Genomic DNA, 21952 nt, shown 5'->3' on the forward strand with positions numbered 1-21952 from the left:
GCAGTGTGCTGTGGAGCCAGGGAGAATCAATGTTGTAGATGAAATCCAAAGGTAGTTCACTGGACAGTTCCCTCTTGTCTGGGAGAGGTGGGCTTTTTGTCCCATTCAGTTGCATTCAGTTGACGAGGTGAGGTCTCGCTCCACATTAGAGAATGGAATCTATTTAACTAAAAGTCCCCGATTCAAAAGTAAATCTCACCCCATAACACCAGCACAGACACACACCCAGAATAAAAGTTGGCCAAGTATCTGGGCATCGTAGCCCAGACGAGTTAACATATAAAATTAACCATCACAGAGTCTTAATCAGTCTCAGAATTCAAATTATAATACGGATTAAATTTCACTAAAGAACCATCTTTACCCTTTCCAAAAGTAAATTTTTGCTGTTAATCTATAAATTTTCGAGTTCATTTTAATATTATTTGGTCCTTGTTAATTCTGATTGAAGTTTATTTAAGTGCTCAAAAATTCCGCTTAAATTTCACTTAAGAAAAATTTGTTTTAGAGCCAGTAGGTTGATGTTCACTTCACCTATTGTTGTTTATCAGTGCCAAATATAATCCAGGTACAGAGTGAAATAAAAAGTTGAGAAATTTTCTACTATGGAGTAACAATCCTAAATGTAATTCCCATACCTCTAAGGATCAGAAGGAGTTAAGATAAGGCCCTGCTTTCCAAGGTGTTTAAATTCCAACAAGTTAATGAGGAGGCAGTTTTGTAGAGTTGGGGACAAAGCAAAGAGAGGAAGCGCGTGGGCTGTAACAGACAGACCAGTTGGGACCAAAGCAATTTTGGAGCTAAACTGACAGAATGCATTTATGAAACCTCTCTCACAAGCATGAGTTGAACAGTAAATGAGAACATAGTGTGTGTAGTTCTCACCTGATGGCTGGTGCAGAGAAAGTGGCCAACAAATGGAGCCTGCTGCCACTTTGTTCATATTTGCTTTTTGTTTCGTTTAGGATCATTTTCCTTATTACCCTTTAGAAGGGGTTTGGGTTTGCTCCCATTACTCTCTTCCCAGAGCCCATATTCAGGAGACTCTTTTCCTTGAGCTGTTCTTTCTATATGTCTGTTCAGGAAACAAAACCCCAAGGTGGCAGAAATAAAATTTTTAAAAAGGAAGAATTTTTGGAAAATTAATGGTTAAATAGATTCTAAGGATTATATGAATCACCTCATAATGTCTCTTGCCTTCAAGATAGAGCAAGTAGACATAATTACTCAGATTGCTATCAGAAACTAGTGACTGCATTTGTGTCCTGTGCTAGAAAAGGAAATCTTCTTGGTCCTTCTTATTCATCTCCAAATCTGAGAGAGAAGTCAGGCCTGTGTTAGTCAATGTCTCCTCATAAAAGACTAATATAAAAATTTAAGCCCCTTTTAGCATCTGCTGAAGTGAGAATCCACGCTGTACCCCAGCTGTGTCTACTGTTGAAGAAGGCATCAACAATACCAAGTCTCCTTTTCTCCCTTTAGACCATTCCTCCTGTGTGTGTGTGTGTGTGTGTGTGTGTGTGTGTGTGAAGACTTTTTCATCACTTTGACAACATACCTGAGAAAATTAAATGAGTAAATATTTATTTTGGTTCAATTTCAGGCTCCATTGCTGTGGCCTGAAGTGAGGCAGATTACCATGGCAGAGAGCCTGGCTTCAAAACAGAGCTTCTCAACTCATGGAGATCAGGGAAATGGTGAGGGGAAGAGAGGACTGAGGAATATGATGTACCCTTCCAGGGAATCAACTCCAGTGGCCTACCCTCCAACTAGGCCCTACCGCCCACAGTTTTGACCAACTCCCGATAGTCCTGTCCAATCATGAACCCATCAGTGGATTGATCCACAGACGAGGTTAGAGCTCAGGATTCAATTCACCTTTCTGTAGAGTCCGTTCTGAATGCTGGTGGATTGGGGTCCAAGCTTTCAACACATGACCTTTGGGCAACATTCCAGATCCAAATTATAGCAGGGTGCCTCCTTCTCTTCAGGTGTTCTGTGTTTGTTTATTGTTTTAAATCACAAATAATGATCCTTTTTCAGTGTAAGACCTATCCCATTTGGCCTGAATCTGGTTCCAGTGGTTGTTGCTCCTCCTGCTGAAAGGCATTTCTGATCACTCAGATTCGGTCTTCTAGCATGGTTCACTCTGACCACAGCTGTTTGTCATTTTGTATTTCTGTCTGAGAGAGATACCTACCTAGTGTATTCGAAACTGACCATCCAAATAAAAGCATTTCTCTTCTTCTAAATATGTTTGGAATATTCCTGGAAACTATGGGGGATATGGAGGGAAAACCCTGGCTCATTCACGAGCACATGTGACAAAAAGCATCCAATGATCATAAGTGTATCCTTATACATATATTCAGTGCCCAAAAAGTACAAGGTATTGTGGTAGATATTGTGAACAACATAAAGCTGTGTTATATACATTTCCTGCTATGAAGTGCAATTGAATACAGTCAGTCAATGGAGAAGATGTTACATAGAGTGATCCTTGAATTATAATGCAAGGTCAGCCATTGACGACTGTGGTGGTGAGGATCTCATATGGGGGAAAAGACTAAGTAAGAAAGAATAAAGCCAGAAGTAGAGAGCCCTTAATAATGTGGCTTTGTTAAAACACAATTGAAGGTTAAAGTAAGGAAAGCTTTTTGAGTCTATAAACATAGGGTGATAAATTCTATGCAAGATATTAAGTTTGTACTTCTTTTAATACCTCATAATTCATTCAAACATTTTCTTATAGATTTCAGTAGAATTTTTAAATCTCTTTAATATGGGCCTTGTCTTTTTTTAAATTTTTATTGGTTGCTTAAAAAAAATTACAATGATCTTGACATATCATATTTCATACATTTGATTCAAGTGGGGTATGAATTCTTATTTTTACCACGTGTACAGTTTGCAGGATCACTTTGGCTATACGTCCAGGTTTATACATACTGCCATACTAGTGTCTGTTATATTCTGCTGCCTTTCCTATTCCCTCCCTATCCCCCCTTCTGTCCCCTCCCCTCCCATAATCTCTCTCTACCCCAGCTACTGTAATTCATTTCTCTCCTTTTTTCCCCCTTTCCCCTCACATCCTCTTCTATGTAATTGTGTGTAACAATGAGGGTCTCCTTCCATTTCCATGAAATTCCCCTTCTCTCTCCCATTCCCTCCCACCTCTTGTCCCTTCTAATTGGTAGTCTTCTTTTCATGCTCTTCCAGCCTGCTCTGTTTTGAGTCCCCCTCCTTATATGAAAGAAGACATTCAGCATTTCTTTTCTAGGGATTGCTAGCTTCACTTAGCATAATCTCCTCTAATGCCATCCATTTCCCTGCAAATGCCATGGTTTTGTTATTTTTTAGTGCTGAGTAATATTCCATTGTGTACAAATGCCACATTTTTTTTATCCATTCATCTATTGACTGGCATCCAGGTTGGTTCCACATTCTAGCTATTGTGAATTGTGCTGCTGTGAACCTTGATGTAGCTGTATCCCTATAGTATGCTCTTTTTAGGTCTTTGGGAATAGTCCGAGAAGGGGAATAGCTGGGTCGAATGGTGGTTCTATTCCCAGCTTTCCCAGGAATCTCCATACTGCTTTCCAAATTGGCTGCACCAATTTGCAGTCGCACCAGCAATGTACAAGTGTACCTTTTCCCCCACATCCTTGCCAGCACTTGTTGTTGTTTGACTTCCTAATGGCTGCCATTCTTACTGGACCCGTGTTCGGGAGCCTCCCCAGGCCGGCATCTCTACAAAGTAGCCCCCCATGGGCCCTCCCTCCACAGACCGCACGTGATCCATGGCGCCTCCAGGACTTGACCGTTGCCCTTGTAACCCATGGCGATTACAGTGCACTTTGCCTTCCCAAAGCTCTTAAGATCCTTATTTTTTGCTTTCTATTTCCCTCCTGGCTCCAGGGGGCTGGGACCAAGAGTTGGATGCTAGGACTGTGACAGGGGTCCCAGGGCTGAGCCAGCCCCGTGCTGGCCACATCCCAGTCTAGAGAGTGGGAGGTCAGAACAGGCTTCTTAGAGGAGGTGGCCCCAGAGCTGAACCTGCTGGATATGCATCATCTTGACCCAAGAGACTTCGTCTGTATTTGTTAATTTCTTATGTATTTCACATGTCACTGTGCCTGATGGCTTATGGAACAGACAGTAGAATGGGGACATGTCGTCTTTGCTGGTGGCCCCAGTGCTTCTAGCCAACTCCAGAGACCCACAGGTGGTTGAGTCACTCGGTGGTAAATACTGGAACGTACACAGCAATATCAAGAAACATATGTGTGCCTCTGTACATGTATGTGTATCTGTGACACAGGCAAGTGCACAGGCATGCATTTTAATCATGTGAAAAACAGTGGCCTGTTCAGACTCCCCCAGGACAGAGACGAAGGACCTCTCTGAGATCTCCGTGTCTGGAGCGCTTTTGTGGACAGCTGAGGCTTGAGACAGGCTTCTGCGCCGCCTGCCGGGACCTCTCCTGGGCGGAAGCCATGGCCAGCCCTGAGTCCTGGCTCCTTCTCCTTGGACCTCGCCAGCTCTGCTGCACTTTGGGCCCCTCACATGTGATCCCCTGGGGTTGCGGGAAGACTACATGACACCTGGATGTGAAGGGCCCCCCCACCTACTCCTACTGCTTTTATCAGCTGATGGTTCCCGGCTCCATAGATGCCTGGCACCCAGATGGAGCCCACGGAGGCTTGGTGCACAAACCACCCAGAGAGCAGAGGCTGATAAACTAATCCCATTTTGGAGACTTCTGCTTCCCTAATTGCAGAGAAATCATGACTCTGAACTTTGATGAACCGCAGGGGTTATAAATCCTGCCAACAAGTTATCAGGTAATAAATGCTTCTCTTGTGAAGTTTTAGCAGCTCTCTCCAACAATAAAGGTGACCCTTTGGCCCCCTTATCGCATTTCATGATAAAGTCGGGTCTCAGTGACGGCCAGTCTGGAGATCACAGAAACATCTGCCTGAAGGCAGAAGATAATGCCCATTCCAGAGAGGGCTTCAAAGGGGACAGTCCATGGCACAGAATCCCACCTCCATCTCCACCAGCGATAAACCGCCTTAGAAACTCAAATCTGATTTGGGCCCCAAAGGAGAAAATTAAAACCAGAAATGGAGACTCGAATACCAGATTTTGTTTGGTTTTCTTTTTTTAAAAGAATTTTTTTTTTAAATGTGGGAGCATTTTAAAAGCAAGAGGTGTGAATGCTGTCTGTGAGGATTCTGCCTTTAACAAGGTGAAACTTCTCACCCAGCCATTGTTCCCAGTGGCGATGTGGCCACCTCACAGAGTCGGGAATATTTTACCGATGGGCATCAAGTTTCTGGTTTTTATGAACAGAAGAAGAGGACCGGCATTTCTAGAAGCAGAGACTATCTGTCTTGTTCACCACCACTGTGTTCCTGTCCCTAGCACCAAGCCTGGCCCCCCCAAAGATGCTCACCCAATATGTGTCTAAGAAACAGATGAATCCATGACCCCGAACAGAATCACAGCCCCATAAGCAGACAAACACTTTGTTGGCAAACACTTCGGAGTCACAATGCACCCCACCTTGTTCTAGTCCGGTGGTGCTACTATGATGACAAAATACTGTAGACAGTGGCTTATAAAAAGCAGAAACCTACTTCTCTGGATTTGAAAGCTGGAAGTCCAAGTCGAAGGGGCAGCAGATTCAGGTCCCAGGGGCCTGCTTTCTCCTAGACAGCTGTCTGCTCACTCTCGCCTCCAGTGGCAGAAGAGAAGAATGCAGTCACCAGGTCAAGAGGACTCTCCCCATGGCCTGGTCACCTCCCACAGACTCCACCTCTGGGATGGTTTGGATCTGAAATGTCCCCCAAAAGGCCCGTGTGTTAAAGGCTTGATCCCCAGCTGGACGCTATTGGAAGGCAGTGGAAACTTTACGTGGGGCCTAGTAGGAGTCTTCCGGTCATTGGGAGTGTGCCCTTAAAGGGGGCATTAGGACCCCAGCTCCTCTTCTTTCTTTCTTGCACACCCAGCTGTGAGGCAAATAGGCCTCTTCCACCATGCACTCCCCCCACAGTGTGCAACTCTGGGCCCAAAGCCACAGGCCACTGTCATGTACTGGAACCTCCAAATCTGTGAGCCAAAGTAAAATTTTTCTCATTATAAGTTGACTTATCTCAGCTGTTTGTTACAATAACGGAAAACTTACTAACACAAGTTTCTAATACCATCCACTTAGGAGTGGGGAATCCAACCTATGGATTTGTGGGTGGGGGAGATAGACAGTCAGAATACATCATCTGCCTTGAAGGTTTCAGTCTGATAAATCCAGGTTTCAGAACAGGTAGGAAAATACTTGGACACCTCAATTTCCAATCAGATCCCAAACCAAACTCTGACCAGCCTCATAACTAAGCTGAATGCTTGTCCCACTGTGGGTCAGTGGTCTTCTTCTCATTTCTGATTTGAGGAGTGTCTTTGGTATATTCTGTGTCAGTCACACACAGGCCTCTCACCTACAGAAATGACTGTGGAATTCCTTGGAAGGATCCAAATCCATGTCCCTACACCTCCAGCTGCCTAGTGTGGTGTTTTAAAAAGATGGGCATCAAGTTTCTGTTTTTATGAACAGAAGAAGAGGACCGGCATTATACTGGGAAAAAACTTCTGGGATGCAGTAATAGGAACAAGAGAGGAAAGAGAAAGGCCAGGTGAAAGTGGGGAGGGGACCAGAGCCAGGAAGGGGGGACCGCTGGTCACCACACTGGTAACTTCACGTGACAACCACAGAGGAAGGAGCCCTGTGACGTTGGAGAAGTCATATGAATCAGGACTCCCTGGAAAAGTTCAAGACAACCAAGGATAAAAATGAGCTAAAGGGAAGTATCCAGGAAATCTTAAATCAAGTTATCGTAAGGAAAAAGAGATTAAGAACAGAACACAGCCTAACCGACAAGGTCAGCCACTAGAGAACCTTGTCATGGACAGATCCAACTGAGACCTGCTAGTGAACAAAAAGACCTGCAGTCAGGAGGGACCAGTACAAGGCACCCAGGAAAAAACGTAAGTTAGAATTCCAAGAGCCAAGAAAGGAAAAGAAGGCAGAACTCAAGAATTAGAAGAAGAAAATCACTATAGAAATAAAGGGAAAAAACTAGGAGAAACTCAATACGAAAACAGATGATGAGAAGCAGAGAGACTTTTAAAATAAAAGAATGAATCAAAGAGACGAAGACGTGAGAAGATTTCATAAGCATTGAAAACAGGCAAAGAAGATCCAACCTGTGGATAATGAAAACTAAAACAAAAGCAAGAGAACAGAAAATATAGACCAAAACAATCATTTGAGAACACTTTTCTGAAAGAAAAAAAAAATTTAAAACTGTCTGCTGAAAATTTTACCTGTATGTCTGAGATAACTGACCCAAACCAACCAACACCAAAATGTAGTCTGTGGAGACCAAGGACTTGAAGGAATGATTTTTGAGAACTTAGGGACAAAGAGCATGTGGTTTATAAGGTGAAGAAAATTGTATTGCTGTCAGATTTTTTTAATAGCAACAATTTATACCAGATACCAGAATGCCTTAGTTAAGATACACCAGAGGGAAAAATGCAAGCCAAGGAATTTATACCCAAGAAAACCAGTTTTTAGAGGGTACAGAGATAGCCCAACTGTCGTCCACAGGGAGGAATTGGAAAATATCCTTTCCAGGCTTCCCTCTATTTCATTAAGAACAACAACAACAACAACAACACCTCTCTGCTTTTCATGATCGATTTCCTTTAAGGCATCTCCAGTCCTGTCGTGGGCTGCAGTGTTTCTTCTAGGTTTGTCTATGTTTCTAAAATGACTTTCTTCCTCTACGTCTAATTCTTGAGTTCTGTCTTCTTTTTTCTTTCATAGCGTTTGAAATTCTAACTTACGTTTTTTTTTTCTTTGTGTTTTACATCGTCCTTACCGACTGTAGGATTTTTTTTCCCATTGTATGTTATTTATTTATTTATTTTATCTTTTTATTAATTGCTCAAGACAATACAATGATCTTGACATATCATACATTTGATTCAAATAGGGTATGAATTCTCATTTTTCCACGTGTACAGATTGCAGGATCACATTGATTATACATCCATGTGTATACATACAGCAATCCTAGTGTCAATTGTGTTCTGCTGCCCTCCCTATCCCCACCTCCCCTAGAATTTTTTAATAGTAGGTCACAGCTTGGTCTCTCTCCTGGCCACGGGGATGAACCACATCAAGAGATGGGCTGTGTTAACATGGACTGTGCACTTCTGTGTGGAACCGAGGACAGGGAGTGCTTGGGAAGCGGAGCTGAGCCGGCCCTCGGGGGCAGTGCAGCCCCACGGAAGAGCCTGCCTGGCAGGGGTCAGAGGGGTGGGTGGGCTGGTTTTGATGTTCCCATGACTGCTGTGTGTGCCAGGCGAGATGGGGCCAAAGGTGATTATGGAAGACTATTCCAACATTCCTGTGTCCTTGAGAATCAGGCCACTTGGTATAGAAGAGAGTAGACACAAATGTAAAAAAATAGATTAAGTTAAAAAAAAATGGAGAAACCTGCAGTCCAGATTTGAATTAGAAACATCGATATGCACTAGTGAGGAATTATTTTGCGTCTTATAGGTCTCTTAACTCTGTCCATGGAAAAGACCCAGACACCCATGCAAACATCAAGTGACCGGCTTCCATGGAAGAGCTAACACTAGGAAACTCCCAGAAGAAAACATAGGCAGAAAAAAAATTTTGCAACCTTGGGGATACAAAAATCTGTCTGAGGATACAGAAAATACCAGACATCAAAGGGAAAAAGTTCAATGGGAATTCATTAAATTAAAACAACTTTCTGTTTAAAAATAAAAGTGCCACTAATGTGCAGTTAGAACAAGTGGATTTTATGGAATGTAAATTATGCCTCAATAAAACTGCTAAAGTTCTAAAACAAGAACAGAGAGATACCAGAAAAAAAGGGGTTTTTTAAAAATTGTTTTTAAAAATTTAAAAATTAAAGAAAGGTAAGGAATTGAGAATCCAAGGCACAGACTGGCATTCTCAACCTAGGAATCTGGCAAAGCACTCTTACTCAAGACATGGAAAGAAGTTCTACCCCTCAATAATTTTAAAAAACAGAAATTTTTTAAAAAGAATGGGCCACCTCTAATATGCGGATGCTAGTTCACAATAATGCAGGGGGCACTAGAGAAGAAGAGTGTCACCTTAGATTAGGTGGAGGGAAGTGAAGGGAGGGGAGGACAGGGGAGGGGATGTGGGGACAGGAAGGACAGTAGAACAAAACAGACATTATGACTGTATGAATATATGTGACTGCATGACCAACGTGACTCCATAACACGTGCACCCAGAAAAATGAGAAATTATATCCCGTCTACGTATGATCTATAAAAGTGCGTAAATACATTCTACTGTCATGTATAACTAATTAAAATAAATTTTAAAAATGGGCCAAGGGACCGGAGAAAACACTTCACAAAAGAAGATACATGAAGGACCAGCAGAGATCAGCTACCACCGTACACCCACTCAAACAGCTACAATGAAGAATCCTGAAAATATGAAGTACAAACAAGGCTGTGGAGTGACAAGGCCTCTGGTGGAGATGTGTAACAGAACAGCCCCCTGTAGGAAACAGTCCAGAAATTTCTTATGAACATACACCTACCATGTGCCTCCACAGTTCCACTCCTAGGTGTTTACCTAAGAGAAAGGAAAAGATGGAGCCTCACACACATAATGGAAGATGAGAATAGTCAGCCTTCTATCACTGTAACAAAAAAACCTGAGGTAATCAACTTAAAAAGGAAAAAAAGGCAGCTGGGCATGTGGCATATGCTTACAATCCCAGCTACCGAGGAGGCTGAGGCAGGAAGACCCCAAGTTCAAGGCTGGCTTGGACAAGTTAAATAGAATTTGTCTCAAAAAATAAAAAAGGGGGCTGGGATTATGGCTCATCGGTAGAGCGCTCACCTAGCACGGGCGGGACCCGGGTTCGATCCTCAGCACTACATAAAAATCAAGGCATTGTGTTGTGTCCATCTATACCTAAAAAATAAATATTAATAAAATAAAATAAACAAAAAGGGTTGGGGGTGTATCTCAGTGGTAGATGGCTCTGGATTTAATGCCCAGTACCCCCCCCCCAAATAAAACAGAAACAAACAAGGGGGAGGCAGAGGTTATTAGAGTTCACGGTTCTGGAAGTTTCAGTCATGGTTGGTTAGCCTGTTGCTGTTGGGCTATGGCAGGACAGCACGTCACGGCGGGAAGCATGTGGTGGAGCTGCCTCACCATCGCCTGGTGGCTGGGAAGCAAGAAAAAAGAAAGAGAGGAAGAGGTCAGTGACTCACCATCCCCTTGGAGGGCCCACCCCCAACCACCTAAGATGCCCCCCACCCCCTCCAACCACCTAGGATGCTCCCAGCCCTCTGATCCCCCATCCCCATCCCTCCCATCCCCCCATCCCCATCCCCCATCCCTCCCACCCCATCCACCCCTCCCCCTCCCCCACCCCATCTCTTAACGTCTCCAGCCCCCCTAGTGATCCCACCCTGGAGCAGAAGTCTTCAACACCAGGCCTGTGAGGAACTCTTAAGATCTAAACTACAGCTCTCCACCCTGGCCCCAAAGGCTGCTGTCCATCTCACAAGGTAGAACTCACCCAGTCCATCTCCAGCAGTTCCCCAGGTCCATGCTCCAGCATTGCTCGCGCTCCAAGTCAAGTCTTTCCTGAGACGCGAGGCAAAGTCCCAGCTGTGACCCCTGTAAGAAATCAAAGCCTCAAGCCTCAGCCTCTAAGAGCCCGGGGCAGGCAGGTGCAGAGGGAACGTTTTGGAACTTGTTTTCTATGTGGGTCAAGGTGGTTGTCACTCAGGTGTATCATCTGTTAACATTCGTCAAACTGTGCATCACTATAATAAAATATACTGAATGAAATTGATTCAAAAGAGCCAAGTACTCAGATAGTCCTGCCTACATTCGTATAAACACTGGAGTTTGAGGGAATCCTAATTAGTCACACCTCTCCTGTGTTTAGAAACAGTAGAGAAGTAGATCCAGCCGTCAAGCAGATGGAGATTTTATTTAATGTTTTACCTGATATTTCTGGATTAAAGAACATGTGATGATCTCGGCTGGGATTCCTAATTCTTCCCTCCAACCCCGACAAAGCAGAGGCAGTCAGATGGTGCCACACACCTGTCCCACCCCAGCACCCCGCAGGAATCAGGCTCTTAATTTGGATCCTCCCACAGCAGAGCCTGAGGCAAGGGTTTGGGTGCAGGGAGTTGCTTGGAGAGGCAGGAGGGAGAGGGAGGGAGGAGGGAGGAGGGGAGCACTGCCTAGGTTTCTGCTCTGGACACACGCTCAGGTCCTGGGACATCCGTAAGCCTTCGCTGTGACTAAAGGAAGAAACCCAGAATGCTGCTCCCCGGGCTCCTAGAGGCTGGGGCTTGTGGCTCTGATCTCTTACAGGGGTCACAGCCGGGACTCTGCCTCGATGGTGACTAGTGGCACTGGGAGGACCGCATGGTTTAGATTCAGAGGGCACAGAGGATTGGCTGAGATGTGTGTGTTTGCAGAGGAAATGGTCCACACTGGCTCTCTCCTCAAGGGTGACACTCCACATTACTCATGCAGCTTGGCACGAGGAGCAGGTGGCCAGGAAGGAGGGAGGGAGGAGGAAGGAGGGAGGGAGGAGGAAGGAGGGAGGGAGGAGGAAGGAGGGAGGGAGGAGGAAGGAGGGAGGGAGGGGAAGGAGGGAGGGAGGAGGAAGGAGGGAGGGAGGGGAAGGAGGGAGGGAGGGGAAGGAGGGAGGGAGGAGGAAGGAGGGAGGGGGGAAGGAGGGAGGGAGGGGAAGGAGGGAGGGAGGGGAAGGAGGGAGGGAGGAGGAAGGAGGGAGGGAGGGGAAGGAGGGAGGGAGGGGAAGGAGGGAGGGAGGAGGAAGGAGGGAGGGGGGAAGGAGGGAGGGAGGGGAAGGAGGGAGGGAGGGGAAGGAGGGAGGGAGGAGGAAGGAGGGAGGGAGGGGAAGGAGGGAGGGAGGGGAAGGAGGGAGGGAGGGGAAGGAGGGAGGGAGGAGGAAGGAGGGAGGGGGGAAGGAGGGAGGGAGGGGAAGGAGGGAGGGAGGAGGAAGGAAGGAGGGAGGAGGGTGGGAAGAAGGAGGGAAGAGAGTGGGGAGGCAAGCTTTACCCCTGTGAGGGAGCCAGTCTTGGGACAACTTCACAGCCCCAAGGCAGATACCAGGGGTCAGGTGGAGCTAGTGAGGGGTGGGGTAAAGGTGGCCCAGAGGCAGCATGAAAGAGAACTACTGTCCAAGCAGGGAGCACAGGGCGAGTTCTAGAGAAATGGTCTGTCAACAGATCCAACGGTTAATGAGGATGTGACACAATAGGTCATGTCCAGTGGGGTGTGGTGACACATGCCTGTAATCCCAGCAGCTTGGCTTGGGAGGCCGAGGCAGGAGGATCTCAAATTCAAAGCCAGCCTCAGCATCGGCCAGGTGCTAAGCAACTCAGTGAAATCCTGTCTCGAAATGAAATGCAAAAATCGGGCTGGGGTTGTGGCTCAGTGGTGGAGTCCCCCTGAGTTCAATCCCCAGTACCCACCCATCCCTCTGAAAAAAATTCCCTTTGGTCTCTGCACCTGGTTCCTGTCACACATCTCTTTCAACCCTTGGGGTCTCTGGAGGCTGCGAGCATATTTGGATGCTAGTGAGATGACTGTTGTCTGGGGCCACTAGGTAGCCTCACGGTGGGGGCTGGTCACCAGAAAGACCTAGGCAGGATTAGAGGGCTGGGCACTTAGCCCAAATCCCCGCCTCTGGGGAGGGGAGAGGGGCTGGAGGCTGAGTTGATCACCAGTGGCCGATGATGCCATCCGATTGTGCCTGTGCCATGGAGCCCCTTGCACCCCAAAGTCGAATGAGCTTCGGGACAGCTGAACACCTGGAGGTCCTGCAGGGTGGCCCACCCACTGCACATCCTTTCGACTGGCTGTCCTTGGTACCCTCTGTCCTATCCTTAATGAGACCTGAGCTCAAGGGCTGGTTTCTCGGACCTTTCTCCTGGGCTTGGAGATGGCGTCTTCACCTGGGGTCTTCACAAGGCCTTCCCCTGTGCCTGCCTGTGTCCACACGGCCTTGTACAAGGACCCTGCCATAGCACATGAGGGCCATCCTAATGACCTCATTTTTAACTTAATCACACCTTGACAGACCCGTCTCTCGACACAGCCATATTCCGAGGTCTGGGGTCGAGACTTCAGTATGTGAATTGGGGGACACAATGGTTCATAGCACTAACCTTGTCTTTTATTTAAAATAGGTGGGCTAGTCATTTTGTTTTGGGGACCAACCCAATGGAGAAGAAGTGACCTCTGTGGCTAGGAGGTTCAGGCACTGTCTCCCCACGCAGGTCCCTCCTTGCCTCCACCACCAACGGCACCCTGGCCATCGGCTGCTCAGAGCTGACGTGAACCCCACTCCCACTGGGGATCTAAAATTCGAATCTCCTTGCAGAACACCAGCCCCTCCTGCCGCTGCCCTCTTCTGGATCCCAAAGGAGGTGGCGGTAATGGAAACCCAGCCATTCAGCCCTCACCAGCCAGCTTGAGTTCCCAAGGTGTAGATGACTTGGAGTGGTTTTTATTTGCATTTTTAACGTCCTCAAACTCCAGAGCAGTTCCCCTGAGCCCTGGAGGGGCCTGAACTCTTTCCATTCCACCTGCTCTCGGCCTGACACAAAGCTCCGTCTGTGTCCCTGCGGCTGTGGGGAAATGGCTACCCTGCGCCACCTCATCCACTGACAGGCCACAAACGCCCAGACACGAGGTGAGGATCAAACAGGCCAGGCCGCGGGGCTGCCAAGCCAAACACAGAGGCAGCGAGCGAGCAGGCCCAGCAGATAACCAGATTCCCTTGAAAATGGCTGTTCCCGCCGCGCCTGGAAGGCCAGCCCCTATAAAGTGGCTCCCGAAGGCCCCGAGGACCCCCATGGCCCTCGTCTTGATGGAGATGCCAATAAAAACCTCCGAGCATCCAGGCTGCAGGGCTGTAGGCGCTGCCCCGGGCTGTAAACTGGGCTACGAGCAGCTGGGGAGCCCTGGGAAGAGGCCTGCTCCCCAGAACGCCACCAGCCAGCCGCCCACAGGCCAGAAGGTAACGGAGACGCCATTAGGGAAAGGCAAGACCCGCTCCAAAACCAGGCTCCGAGCTGTTAAATCCACGGGAACTTCCAGAAAGAGTAATGACCGTCCAGCCACAGCAGGGCCCTGAGGAAGTCTGGGAGGAACCAGCCTCAGGAAGCAAGCACAGACCCTGGGCTGTGAGCGCCATTGGGCACCTTGGGGACCCCACTGTGCTGGGTCCCAGAGGAGGATGGAATGTCTGGTGCATGGTTGTGTTTGCTTCTGAATCCCCCGGGCCCCCAACATATGTGGACACATGCCCAAGTTTGCACATGCAAGTGATTCTCTTTGGGTTCTGTGGGTTGCACATCTGTGGATTCAGCCACAGATCAAAAATATTTGGAAAAATATGTAGTCAGGCCCACGAGGGTTGCATTGCACACGTATGGACTCTTTTTCATGCCATTATTCCATGAACAGTTCAGTAGAACAACTATTTACATGGCATTTACATGGTCTTCGTTATTACAGGGAATCTAGATAGGATTTAAAGCAGACGGCAGGTGTGCCTAGGTGATATGCAAATATTGTGCCATTTTATTTAAAAGACCTGAGCATCTGTGGGGTTTGGTACCTGGGGAGGGGGGCGTTTAGAAACAACCCTCCTGGGACACCAGAGGAAAACTGTAGATATGTGAGTGTGGATTTATGGAGACACGTGCACAAACACATGTGCTTGTGGGTACACAGGGTTCCTGGGTAAGCCAATCAAAATATAGGATGTCTGCTGACTCATAATGGTGATGGTGGGGGGAGCCTGGGAGGAAGGGAGGAACTCTAGATAGGGCAAAGGGGAGGGAGGGCCAGGGAGGGGGCCGGGGGTAGGAATGACGGTGGAACGAGATGGACATCATCACCTTAGGTTCATGTATGAAGACACAAATGGTGTGAAAATATTTTGTGTATAATCAGTGACTTCAAAAATTGTGCTCTACATGTGTGTTACGAAATGAATTGCATTCTGCCATCATGTATAACAAATCAGAATAAAAAAATAGGATGTCCAGTTAAATTTGAATTTAGACAAAAAAGCATAGAAATAGTCCCAAATATCGTATGGAAAGTAGTTTTGCCCAGAAGTATTCATTGTTTATCTGAAATTCCAATGGAAGTGGGTGTCCTGTGTTTGGCTCCCCAAAATGCGGAGTACAGAGTGCACGTGGCATTTAAGGTCACAAAGAATTCCTAAGGAGGCAGAGCGCGCGCGCACGCACACACACACACACACACACACACACACACACACATACACACACTTTGCTTCCTCACATGAATATATATAAAGGGTCACTGTGATGGTTTCAAAAGTTCTCCTAACAGTGACCAGTTGCTATCTGTGAGAGGACACTGTTTGCCTTCCGTGTGAACTTAAATGCATTTAACTTGCAAATTCTTCCAGAGAGAAGGGTCCCGTGTGAGTGGTGTGAGGTAGGTCCTTCCCTTCACCTAGTGAGCACGGGCCCCCTTTGTGTCCAGGCTGGAAGACTGGGGCCTGTGCCCCCTCTGCCATCTCAGGCCCAGATACCCACCAAAGGGAACACGGGCTGCAGGCCTCCCTAGGGCTTACAGAGATGCATTTCTCTCCTACCCTGTCACTCTCAAATGTGAGGCAGCTCCTTCATTTAGGGCTTCCCACAGATACAGAAATTTGTCTGAAGGGGATGGAAACAATCAATTTGTACCTTCTGGGCTCCAAGGAACTGCATATTTGACACAGAGACTGTTTTCCCTTTTAAAATGCTCTGAGCTCGCAAAATTCCCAAACACCAAGGGTCCCCCAAGGATAACTTCATGGTATCATTACATACCCACCATTTTGTGTTACTATAACAAAACATTCGAGGCTTATAAAGAGAAGAGTTTTATTTAGCTCAGAGTTCTGGAGGTGAAAATTCTAAAATGGTATGGCCACATGCGACAAGGGCCTCGTGCTGCATCATAACATGGCAGATGGCACCACATGGAAGAAGAGGGGTGAGAACTGATCTAGTCCCTGGAGCCCTAATCTGAACACCCAAAATGGGCATCGATCCCAGTGACCTCATTGTGTCCCACTCGGCCCCTCCTCTTCAAGGTTCTATGAGCTCTTAATGCGTTACATTGGGCAACTGAGCCCATGAGTCTGGGTGAGGACAGACCACATCAAACCATAGCACCCCACAACACAGCTGCTTCTCCTGGCCCTTCCTTAGCCTGGTCCTGGGTGTGGATGTGAGGGGCAGGAGCACAGGAGAAGGGGAGGCCCAGGCCTGATGGCGAGTAGAGAGTGTGTCACCCAGTCTAGGCCCTTCCCATACAGGAGGGGTCTCATCTGGCAGTCAGAAAAGGGACGGTCCCCCAGACCAGCAGCAGGTCTAGATTGTAGCTGGAAATAAGCAAGCCCATAAGTCAGGAGCATCCTTCCAGGGAAACGTGGTTCAGGAACACGTAAGTCGTGCACACAGAACCTGGGAAGAGGGCAGAGCAGGTGGAGCCGGAGACCCGCAGGACAGGAGCAGGGCCAGAAGACGTTCTTGCCGCCTCTGGGTTGCTTGGTGTTGTAAGCAGGACGCCGTGGTGCTGGGGGGACTCGGTATTGGGGGGACTCAGTGTCGGAGGGACTCAGTGTCGGAGGGACTCAGCGCTGGGGGGATTTGCATCCAGCCTCGGGTCACGTTCAGGATGTGGGAGCTGTCCTCATCTCCCCACCTCCTCCTCCAGCCCTTGAATTAAATCAGGATCTCAGAGTTTTTCTCTTATGGACTTTGGCAGATGCTACTGATGAGAACTTGGTTTATCATGTTGTTGATGTTGTCGAGACCTAAGGAAACGAGGGAGAGAATGTTAATAATGAAGATTGTTAGAGGATAATTTCCAAAAAAAAAGACAAAAGGAGGATAAAAAGCACAACTCTTATGAGAGATAAAAGGAATGCAAGTCAAATGTTTCCTCTACCATTAATTAGGATGAGCTGGAAACATTAATCATAGCATTAATTATAATGAGTTTGACATCCCCTTGAAGGGGTTGAACGAGGATTTGTCTTGTAGAGGTTTATCTTTTCTATCTGACAAAACTCATTTGTCAGGGATGGGCACGGTTTGCATCACCAGGGACATCAAGCATTGCATCACCTCCCATTTTTCCATGAGTGGCCATCTTTGCAGAAACGTTGAATACAAAGTCAGGGGCACACACACCCAGGCAAGATATTGGGGGGGGGGTTCTGTTAATAGAATCTCTGGCAATCTTTGATCTATTTCAAAATCTTCCGCAACTTTTCCCAGAAAACTAAGTTTAACAACGTGTTGCCGGGGCTAGGATTGTGGCTCAGCGGTGGAATGCTCACCTCGCATGGGCGGGACCCGGGTTCGATCCTCAGCACCACATAACAATAAAATGCATTGTGTTGTGTCCATCTACACCAAAAAATAAATATTAAAAAAATGTGTTGCCTCTGTAACTGTTACATTCTTCTGGAATTTGAAAGCTATCATCCAGTTTAACAGACAAGCGGCTCACATCACTGATCCTTTTCCTGGGCTCCACACACCTAAAGCTTTTTCCTCACAGATTGTTCTAGCAAGGGGTCAGTTTGAAGCCCGGGTGCTTGTCTCTCCTGCAGGGGAGATTGCTCACAGGCCTGCCTATTTTTCTTCATTTGTTCTTTTCAGGTATGACGGCAGTGGAGTGCATTTTGACATATTACACGCACATGGAGTATGGCTTATTCTAATAGGATCCCGTCCTTGTGGTTGTACATGATGTGGGGATTCACTGGTCGTGTATTCATATATGAGCATGGGAAAGTGATGTCTGATTCATTCCACCGTCTTTCCTATTCCATAGCATTCCCTCTCCTTCCCTTCATTCCTCTCATCTAATCTCCCAGCCCTGGTGTGTTAGCATCCGAGTGTCAGAGAGAACATCCAGCGTTTCGTTTTTCTGGAATTGACTTATTTCACTTAGCCTGATATTCTCCCCTCCATCCATTCCCAGCAAAAGCCATAGTTTATTCTTCTTTAAGGCTGATGGATATCTATTGTGTCTATGTATCCCATTTTCTTTATCCATTCATCTGTCAAAGGGCACCTGGGTTGGTTCCGTGGCTTAGCTATTGTGAGTTGAGCTGAAATAAACATCGATGTGGCTGTTGGTCACGGTAAGATGCTGATTTTAAGTCCCTTGGGTATAGACCAAGGAGTGGGATGGCTGGGTTGAACGGTGGTTCCATTCCCAGTTTCCTGAGGAATCTCCCTTCCTCTTTCCAGAGTGGCTGCAGTCCCACCAGCCGAGTGCGAGTGAGCCTTCCCCCCGTCCTCGCCAACATGGGCTGTTGCCTGTATTCTCGGTAATGGCCATTCTGCTCTGTCTGCTGTTTAAGACCAGTTTGTAGCTCCTGGCATTGGGGGGCCAGATAACCATTTGTGGAAGGCCGTCCTCTGCCTTGAGGGTGTCACCTACTTGCTAGAGGAGAGCACAGTGTCCCAGCTGTGACAAACACAAGTGTCTTCTGGGGGCAGCGTCCCTGGGAGTTCAAGAACACTCTGCTGTTGATTGAATGAGTATGGTTCTTAGTCTCTGGGGGAAGACTCTAATTCCGGGGGGCGGCGTTATTTAAAAGAAGAACTCTTTTAGAGGAAGGATGAGAAACCTATGTCATTATTCTCGTGCCTGAGAGTAACCTGCTCAAGACTGATAAAACCCTGGGAAAATGAATTCAATTTTAGTTTGGTCACTTGAGGCCAACTGAAAGCCAACACAGAGGACCGAGGGGAGAAGGGAGGAGTGGACAAGGAGCACCGGGGTGCAGCACCCTGACAGGAGCCTGCCTCCTTCACTCTCAGGGGAATCCCTCAAGGGCCGGTGGGCGCAGGGGGGAGCAGGAAGGGAGGGCAGGGAGCAAGCGCAGGCCCTGGGGGGTCTGGAGCCTCCATTATCCCAACCTCTCAGAGCCCAGAGCAGTGACGGGGACCCCCTGAGGTCACCAGCTGGTGGAAACTGGAATCCAGACTGTCAACAGGCAGATGGCGGAGAGGCACAGGTAGCGAATCTCTCACCCAGCTGCCCCTTGTCCCTCTGCCCTACAGGCAGCTCTATCAGATAGTCCCTCTCATTAAGCAAAGACGGGAGCCAGAGGGTACCGAGAGACCCCAAGGCAGATCTTCAGATGCCAGCGACAGGCCCCAATGGCAAACACTGCGGGCCGGGCAGAGGTCACCTGAGACCCCTGGATCCCTCTCTCCTGCCCTCCACCTCCTCGGCCTCACAGCAGACGGAGGACAAGCATCTCACAGATGAGCCTCTCACGCCTGGAAAACCAGACACTCAGGCTTCGGGAAAGCCCATCTAAGCATTTGTATCCCTCCCCGGTGAGGAAAATCCAGCTCCTGGCGCAAGGACGTTGCTTTTCACTAAAAAGCACGAGGAGGTTGCCTCCCGGTGGCTGGTCACTCCCACACCCAGGGGGTTCTGCCCCCACCTGCTGCAGGAGTGCCAGGGGACGAGAGGGATTCTAGGGGACTCTCCTCCCATGACCCCAGGGATCCCGCCTGAGAGCTGGCTTCTCCAGGCTGCTCTGGACACCCCTCTGCTCCCTGGCTGAGAAGAAGGTTCTGGCAACTTGGAGAGAGAGAGAGGAGGCTTCTCCACTTCCGGGGCGGGGCATTAGCTGAGCAGCGCGCTCACATGCACGACCCCTCTGTGCGCCCCAGGAAGGCAGGTCGAGGGTCACCTGCAACGAAGGGCCACCTGTGCTCTCCCAGCCAGCGGGCAGTGGCGTGTGCCCAGTAGCCACCCGCTAGCCGTGCAGGGTCGTCCGCGCCTGCTCCCCCAGGATGGTGCCACAGCTGAGTCTCGGAGAAATGGGAGAACGAACCCGGCCGAACCAGAAAGGCCATCCTTGGCAGGATGTGGGGAGGGTGCCACTAAAGGACACCTGGGAAGGGAGCCAGCCCCGGGACGGTCCTCGGGAGCTGCTCCTTGGCCAGCAGGCTCTCATTGTGGCTGGTGGAGGTGCCAGCCAGGCCCAGCCAGCTCAGTGAGGCCCGGGGCCAGCACCCCCACCCCCACGCCTCTGCAAACTGTCCAGTAGGGGGCACTGCTGCCCCCAAGCCGCAGACATCCCCTGCTCCTAGTGGGGCTGCACAGGGGCTCCAGGGAGCCTGGCTGTTGGCAGGCTTCCCCGTCAGCCCTCCTGGCAGAGGGGTGGCTTCCTGCGTTCTTCAAGATAAGAGCAGCAACCAGCATGACGGCTGCCATTTACTGAGCACCTACTATGTGCCAGGGACTCGCCAAAACTCCACCGGTACGCTCTGGGTTAGTTGCAGTTATTCCCATTTTACAGGTATGCGAGGCAAGGCTCAGAGCATAAGGCGCAGTAGGGATCCCTCCACTCACACATAGCCTCAGAGCCTGACCTTCCAGAGGCCACCTGACCCTGGGATCCAGGGTGGCCTTGGCTAGCTAGTGTGGCTAACATCATAAACAGCGCCTCCCAACTGCCCCAGTGGGAAGGTACTTGGTTCTAAGTCGCAGCCTGACCTCAGGCAGGTCATTCACCATCTCTGGGCCTCCGTCCCTAAAACTCATCCCCAAGGCTGTTGGGAGACCAAACGCCTCTCCCCGGGGGTCAGATGATGCCCCAGCGGAGACCTCGGGACCCCGCGGGTCTGTCATGGGGGACAGGTGTGTGTGTGCCCGTTAAACTTGGCGCTTCCGTGTGGAGGCTGGTCAGATGTCCCTGAGGGGGAGATGAGGCCTGGTGGGCAGAGTCCTGCCGCCCACAGAGCCCACAGCACACCAGGCACACAGTAGGTGCTACTTCTCACCTGCTCAGGGGACATTGGCAATGTCTGGACACATTGTTGAGGGTCACAAGCAGGCAGGGAGGGACAGCTGCATCAGGTGACCTGGGGGTTGCTGAACACCCTACCATGCCCAGGAAGTCCACCCCCAGCCCTGCACGACAGAACCACCTGGCCCGACTGGGCACCTCCTGCCACTTCAGCAGAGGGGACCAGGAGTCCGGAGTGAGAGGTCCTGACCTGAGTGTGTTGAGGCCCACCTGTGTCACAGCTCTCAGGTCCCCTCTGTGAGGGCCCTGGTGTGATCTGGGAGAGGACAATGAGAAAGCCAGTGGGCACCCTCTGTGGACACCTGGTACAGACCAGGCTCTGGGTATGGGCTGGACTGTGTTCTCTCACAGCTGAAGTGGCTGCTGTTAGGTGAAGAGGCTCAGAGAGGTCAGACAGCCTGCCCAAGGTCACACAGCTATACCAGACAGAACCAGAATTTGAGCCGGGAACTGTGGGGCTCCAACACCCACATTCTTTCCATTATCTGGCTCACCTCCTGCAGAGTTCCCAACGTGCAACCTTGCCTTCCAAAACAAACGGAAGTGTCCTTCCATAATCCCCGCGGTTTTCTCAGGCGTATCATTTGAGCTCCTGTGAATTCGGGGCCTTCCAGTTCTCGGGTTTGCCGTCCCTTGCAAGCCTGTGGTCTCCCGGAGTCTCCATCTCTTCACTGGAAAATAGGCCCTTCGAGGACTGCAGGGCAGGGCTGAAGACTTGGAGTGGGACCCGGCAGGTGCCCGGGGGGGCACCCTCAGAGGCCTGGCCCCTGCGTCCCTCCGCCGGCCTCCGGGCTTGGCAGCCCAGGTCTGGCTGCTGGTTGGTGGTGAGGCAGGTCCTTTTCCAGGGCCTGGGTCAGGGAGGCCCCTGCATGCTTGTGTGGGCGGCTGAGCAGGGCCCTGGGGAGCCCCTGAACAAA

This window comes from Urocitellus parryii, chromosome 6, assembly GCF_045843805.1.
Source record: "Urocitellus parryii isolate mUroPar1 chromosome 6, mUroPar1.hap1, whole genome shotgun sequence".
In the NCBI taxonomy this organism is placed as follows: domain Eukaryota; kingdom Metazoa; phylum Chordata; class Mammalia; order Rodentia; family Sciuridae; genus Urocitellus; species Urocitellus parryii.